We start from the raw sequence: 6477 nt of genomic DNA on the forward strand, positions 1-6477 counted from the left end.
CCTTTTCATGGGTTTGCAGTTTTGCGAGGACCAGCGACTCCATGAGAATGAAGCAAGAGTATGGAAAAATGACAGAGATGAATTCTCATTGCGTTTTTCCTCCTTCGTGGGAGACAGGCATGGGGAGGCAGAAGAGGCAAGGGTGCCCTTGCGGGGATAGTCAAGTCCTTACCCAACCCCTCCCCCCACACACACACACAAGTCCTGTTTTCTCCCTCACTCTGCTCTCCCAGTACAACCCTGCTCAAGTCCATCAGACACCGTGAGCTGTAATGTGCCCCGATGTCAGCCTGGATGCTTCCCTGGGGGAAAGAAAGAATGGACTAGGCTACGGATGAGGAGCCAGCTCCAGGGCCCCTCTCAGCCAGTGTGGCCAGGCTGTCTGGAATGGGTATCGAAGGGTCTGAAGCTGCCTTTCGGAGGATAGTGACATCTCCTGAAAGAGGAACTTAGCTTCGTCTCTAACTTGTACACCTGGTGGTTTAACTGTTCTGTGGACACCCGAGGGTGAAAATGGGAAATGGCTTTTTGCGTTTCTTGGTAAGCAGGGAAGCCACTTCAGCCGACCGTAACTGGCCACCAGGTACTAACGGTCTCCACTGCCGGCGCCTTGGGGACATGGAAGCAGAAGTTCTGTGGAAACATTGGGAGGTATTTCTGTCACAGCGAGAGAGGTGTGTTTGGGGATTTCACGAAGGTTAAATATAAAATGTTCATTTCCCCTCATTCTAATCATAAACTCAGGGTGAAACTTGAGGAAGGCAACCAACCTTTGAAAGTTCCTGTGGCTGAGCAAGAGTGGGTTTAGTTGGAATGTTCTAGAACCAGGAACTATAGCGATAGGTCGCTCAGTTCAGGAGATACCACTGGTGGGTAACTGTTCTGCCTGTGTTTGCACAAGAGTGATGCTCTCGCAGCTACAGAACAACACCTGCACAGAACTGAATTCCAGGTGAGCCTTACAGAACCATGTGCACTTTTTACACACCTTACCTTTCTGAATGAGCCGCCATTACTGAAGCAGTCTGTCCAAGCACTGGATACATTTTTCTGTACTGGTTTAAGGTGTGTGACTCCTGTACACGACAATGTCACCTACCTGCAGCCATCTTGTTCTCTATGAGACCCTGCTTCTGCCTCACTTTGAAAATAGCTCACCAAACACTGCAGTGTTGGTAGCCACCTGGGGACAGTTTGTAGGCTTACCTGTTCCTCAGACAGACCTTATGAAAAGTATCAGTCCCTTGTGGCTGTGTATAAGAACTCACATTTAATATTTAAAGTCTTTCTGAAGCCAGATACAATGGCAAGGAGATTAAGGAAAAAGGATGATCTGAATGAAGCCCTGGCATTCAGGACTAGCCTGGGCAAAGTAAAGAGGCCGGCATCTCAACAAACCCAATGTTCAGGTGAGTTTTTAAGTGGGTGTGTGGGAGGTCGGGGTGCCATCAAGGCCAGTGACCTCCGTTGGTGTGCCTGTACTTCCAACCTGGCTCTGTGTGCTTTCTGAGGGCCACCTCCACCCCCAACCACTCCCTCCCCTCATCATCCCCCACGGCACCTGAGACTTGAGTGTCTGAAGTTAGAGGATCAGTCCTCTGTGGGGCACTGAAAGCCAAAGAGCAATGCTTACCTCGGGAGAAAAGTCTGCATTTAGCATTTTCTGATGCTGCCTATAAACAACCCAAACCAAGTGTTGACGCCAGACATCAACATTCAGGCCAGGAGAGTCTGAAGGACACTGCACTGTCCCTTGGTCACTGACTCACAGATGTGTTTCCAGTATCCAGAGATGTGACAGGGCACTGAGTTTCTCAGACCTCCCTCCACACCTTTTCATAAAACTCTTGTGTGGGGTCTTCCCAGAGTTTCTTTAGGCACAAGTAAGTAAATCGTTAGTATATTCATATGTTTATTTCTTTTCTGTGGTAATGTTTCCCATAAACTCTTTTCTGCGTTTTTCTTCACTGAGCAGTGAGTCTCCCCCATGGCCAAGGGTCTGGGGTTGAAGTGACTCTTGGTTGGCTCAACCCATTGCCTACTTGGATGGCTTCCCTCTGTGGCTGTCATAAACAGTATTGCTATGAAGAGCCTGTGCCTGCCTCCTGCAGACGTCTGAGGCTGTGGGGACAGTCCTGGGATTGCCCTCACTTGTGAAAAGTGGGCGCTGTCTGTGGGCCTGGCAATTCAGTATTGTGTGAGTACCCAGAGTATTTAATCCTCCCGACTTGGGATGGGACTCAGCCTGCAGACAGACGTGCCCCAACCAGAAGTATGAGGGCGTGAATGTACCTGGAGATGCCTGTACTCTCGGCCTGAGTATATGTCATAGTATAGGAAGTCAGGCCAAATAAGCAGGCTGCCTTTGTTCTGTTACTCTTCCCATGGGCTGAGTTTTGGTGAGAAGTTTAATCCCACCAAAAAAAAAATTGTTAAACAAGTTTAAAATCAGCCTTTGGGCATTGCAAGGCTCTAGCAACATCTGGGAGAATCCAGAGAGGATCAGGGAAAACATGATCATTTCTTTGAAACCTCAGAAGACAACAATAAGTTGCTCACTTGGGTGGTTTCCCTCTGTAACTGTCCTAATCTGTGTTGCTATGGAGAACCTGTGCCTGCCTCACCTCATCTCAACCCCAGCCCCTAAGGGGTTCAGAGCTCCTGGCCATGGCAAGACTCACTGCTCAGTGTGCCAGCGCGGGGGGCAAGAAAAGAATTTATGGGTGAAATTACCAAAGAAAAGAAATGTAAGAGTATATCAACCGTTTAGTCATCCCTTCCCCTGGATGGCCCAAGCCTGTCTATTTCCTGTGTCTGTTCAGTTGAAGTATGTCAGGGTCAACGGGGCACCTTCTTGTGTGATGCTCTACGGGTCTAGATGGAAGGACAGCATCTGGAAAGGAAATGACACCCACATTGATAGAGAGAATCCAGAACAGGGAGAGCGATCCACTTCCCCCACAGGCTCTGGCTGCCCATGTATCCCCCCCCCCGCCCCCTGTGTGTCTTCTCCATATGGCATAGTCTTAGCTTCTCCCCGTCGCTTGCAGGTTATGTTCACCACTGTCCACTGCCAGCAGCAGCTCCTCCATTCTTGACACTTCACCTCTGCGGGCCATGAACAAGCTTCAGTGTTTAATGTAGGTTTTCCTTCCTAGGCTTGGTTGGTACATGTCTTGAGAGCTGTTCTATGTGCTTTATTACTGTGCCAGAAGGCTATATAACTTAATCCTCCTGCCTCGGCTTCTCAAGTGCTGGGATCGCATTGGGGACGACCATGCCTGCCTCTACTAAGTTTTAAAAACTGTTCTCTCCTTAGCATGGTGGGGTCTTCACTATGAACCACACCAGAGCTGCCTCTTTGGAAGAAAGCCAGCGTAATCTACTAGGAATGCAGAGCAATAAGATTTTGTTAAGAAAAAATCCATCATTTCAGAGGGGTAAACTAACTCAAATTAGGCTATAGACGCCAAGAGACCAACATGGTTTGCCTGCAATATCTCCTACCATCCCTTCTTTGCTACCTGGCTCCTATCTGGAGCTGGACCAATCTCTTCCCATAAATAATGCAGAGGCAGACTCATCGGGGCTCTGGGTTAGCCAGCATCTGACTTTACAGGGTGGGAGAAGTCAGGTACTCAAACTCATGGAAAAGTGTCAGGTCCTAATAAGGATACATTTCTCTAATCAAGGGATACTGGTAGCATCATTTAGTAAGATGTGTTTCTGGGCCCCAGAATAGGATCTTGTGTTCAGGGCTCACCATCCTCTGTGGATGGAGCCATCACGAACTCTTCGTTTTTAACAGATTTGCTGTGCTGAAGTTTACTTCCAGAGCCTCCCCCATTGCTAGTGCACAACTCGTTAGCAGTAGGTAAATGTGCAAAGGGCGTTGCCTTCGCCACCATCCCATTTTAGAGCGTTTCTGTCTACTTGTCTCCAATCTGAGGGGTTGTCTGCTAAGCATTTCCTGTCAATGGAATTCCTGGGTAAGCGGTGTTTTCGCTTCTGTGTTCTTCCACTTAGCAATTTGTTTTTCAACTCCCACGCTGTCCAGGTATCAGAAGTTCCTTTTATCGCTGCAAAGTGCTCTGTTGTTTGGGTAGCACCCCGCCCTTTCTGTGTATAGTCGTCCTAGGTGACTGTGTTTCTCTAGTTGGGGCTGAAGACGTGGCTCCGCGGTTAAGAGCACTGGCTGCTATTCCAGAGGACCCAGGTTTGGTTCCCAGAAGCTCACAACCGTCTTAGCTCAGTTCCAGAGGATGTAACTCCCTCTCTGACCTTTGCAGGCACTGTACATGGTACACAGACATACTTGCAGGCAAAACAATCCTACGCATAAAAATAAGCAAAATGTTTTAAAAACAATGCTGCTGTGAACACTTGAGCGTGTTCACGGATGGGCGTAAGTTTCTGTCTGTCAAAAGATAAAATTATGACAAGTTTACTATAAATATTCAAATTTCACTTCAGTGTAGGCAACAACTCATTGTGTAAATTAGGAAGAGTTTCCTGATGCGCTACACAGAGGAAGTTGGCTTCTTGGGCAGAAAAGAGATTGAAGTCTTCAGAAATAGAACGAAAAAGGACTGCTTCCTTTCAGACTCGCTTTCTGCACGAAGATGGAAGCAATGCGAGTTAAGTCCCTGGGTTCTGGCTTCTTGATGAATGAGGGGCTTTAGCAGCAAATCAGTTTCAGCTGGGTCCATTGAACATCGCAGAGAAGTCCAAGCCAGCCCGATAAATGCCTGTAAGCTTTATATAAGAAACGTCTCTCAGGTGGGCATCCTAGTGCAGGAATTGCTGAGTTATATATAAAGGATTGATCTTTACAGGAAACTTACAAACTTTCCATAGCAAGGAAGGGCGGTTTGTTTTTTCACATCCTTGCTGGCATTTGCAGTCACCTTTGAAACATGTGTAGCTGTCTTTATGGATGCAGAGCGGAAACCGGCTGCTTTAAAAAATTTCGAGGCGGGCTGGAGAGATGAGTAGGTGGTTTAGAGTGCTTGCTGCTCTTTCAGAGGACCTGAATTCAACTCCCAGCTCACACATCAGACAGCTCACAACCTCAGAACTACCTATAACTCCAGCTCCAAGGGATCAGATGCTCTCTTCTGAAGGTAACACACACACACACTTTAACAAATACATGTTTGTAAACACATAAGGAAAAATTGATTAGGGTTTCCAGATCGAGAGTGATAGTTCATAATGGCAGGGGAGGCGGGGCAGTGGGTAGGTAGCCGGAGCTTGAAGCTGAGCATCACTTTTCCAGCTGTAAACAGGAGGTGGGGGGAGATGGTAAACCTGCAAAGCCTCCCCATAGTGACTGCCTTCTTCTAGTAAGGCTCCACCTCCTAGAGCTGTCTAGTTCTCTAGTTATTTTTCTATTGTTGTGAAGAGATGCACAAAAGGCAACTTACAAAAGAAAGCATTTAATTGGGGCTGGCTTACAGTTTCAGAAGGTTAGTCCTTGATAATCATGGCAGGAAGCGTGGTGACAGGCAGGCAGGCATGATGCTGAAGAAGTAACTGAGAGCTGAACATCCTGATCCACAGTTGAGCTGCCATTATGTCCACACTTCATTGCAGCCAGGGCATCTACCTGACAAGATGTCAGGGCTTGCCTTGGCATCTAAATGGAGCTCCAGAATGCTGGATGAACAACTGGCAAGATCCCAAGAGCCCCAGCGATAACAGGTGGATAATTTGTAGCTCATTCGTATCGCGGCAGTGTCAACAGCACAGCCATTAAAGCAAGTGAGCTGGATTCCAGAATACTAAGACGAATTAATATCACCGCTGTGAATGCTGACAGAGAAAGCTATTTACAGACAGCGTGAAACGCCATGCGCCTTAGACAAAGTGAAATACCGGAACACGTTCACAGCGTGTTCCAGGAATGCGTTCACACAGCAAAAGAAGGAGCCTTCCAGTGGCCCCACCCACGAGGAGTTGCCTTTCCTGGAGGGGAGAGGGAGGGAAAAGGTAGCAAAGTGGCAACTGGGGAAGGAATTCTACAGCTTCCGGCTGATTTTTCTTTAGAGTAATTAAGTTCTAAATGTATATGCTAAAAGTCCAGTGTGTTGAATCTGGTGAATACTGTAACAGTAATGAGGAATTTGGGGATGCTGTTCAGTAGGGCTATTTTGAATTTAAAAAGTAATAGTGAACCATTGCTCTCCACTTTTTTTTTTTTTTTTGACACAGGGCTGTTGGATCAGTTTGTACCAGGCTCTTTGTAATCACAAATTCCAAAGATCCAAATGGGAGGAACCCACCCTGGCCAATGGACTACTGTGACCAGTGGCAAGGCTGTGATTGGTCCACAGCCTGAGACCTTTGGACTGATAAGTTCAAAATGAACAGCTGTGATTGGCCAAACATGCGGCTTCATTTGGCCCAAACACTCCTGCTCAGACCCACACAAAGAAGATGCTCCCCTGGGCCTCCTGTCTGGGCACTTCATGTCAG

This window comes from Microtus pennsylvanicus, chromosome 4, assembly GCF_037038515.1.
Source record: "Microtus pennsylvanicus isolate mMicPen1 chromosome 4, mMicPen1.hap1, whole genome shotgun sequence".
Taxonomy (NCBI): domain Eukaryota; kingdom Metazoa; phylum Chordata; class Mammalia; order Rodentia; family Cricetidae; genus Microtus; species Microtus pennsylvanicus.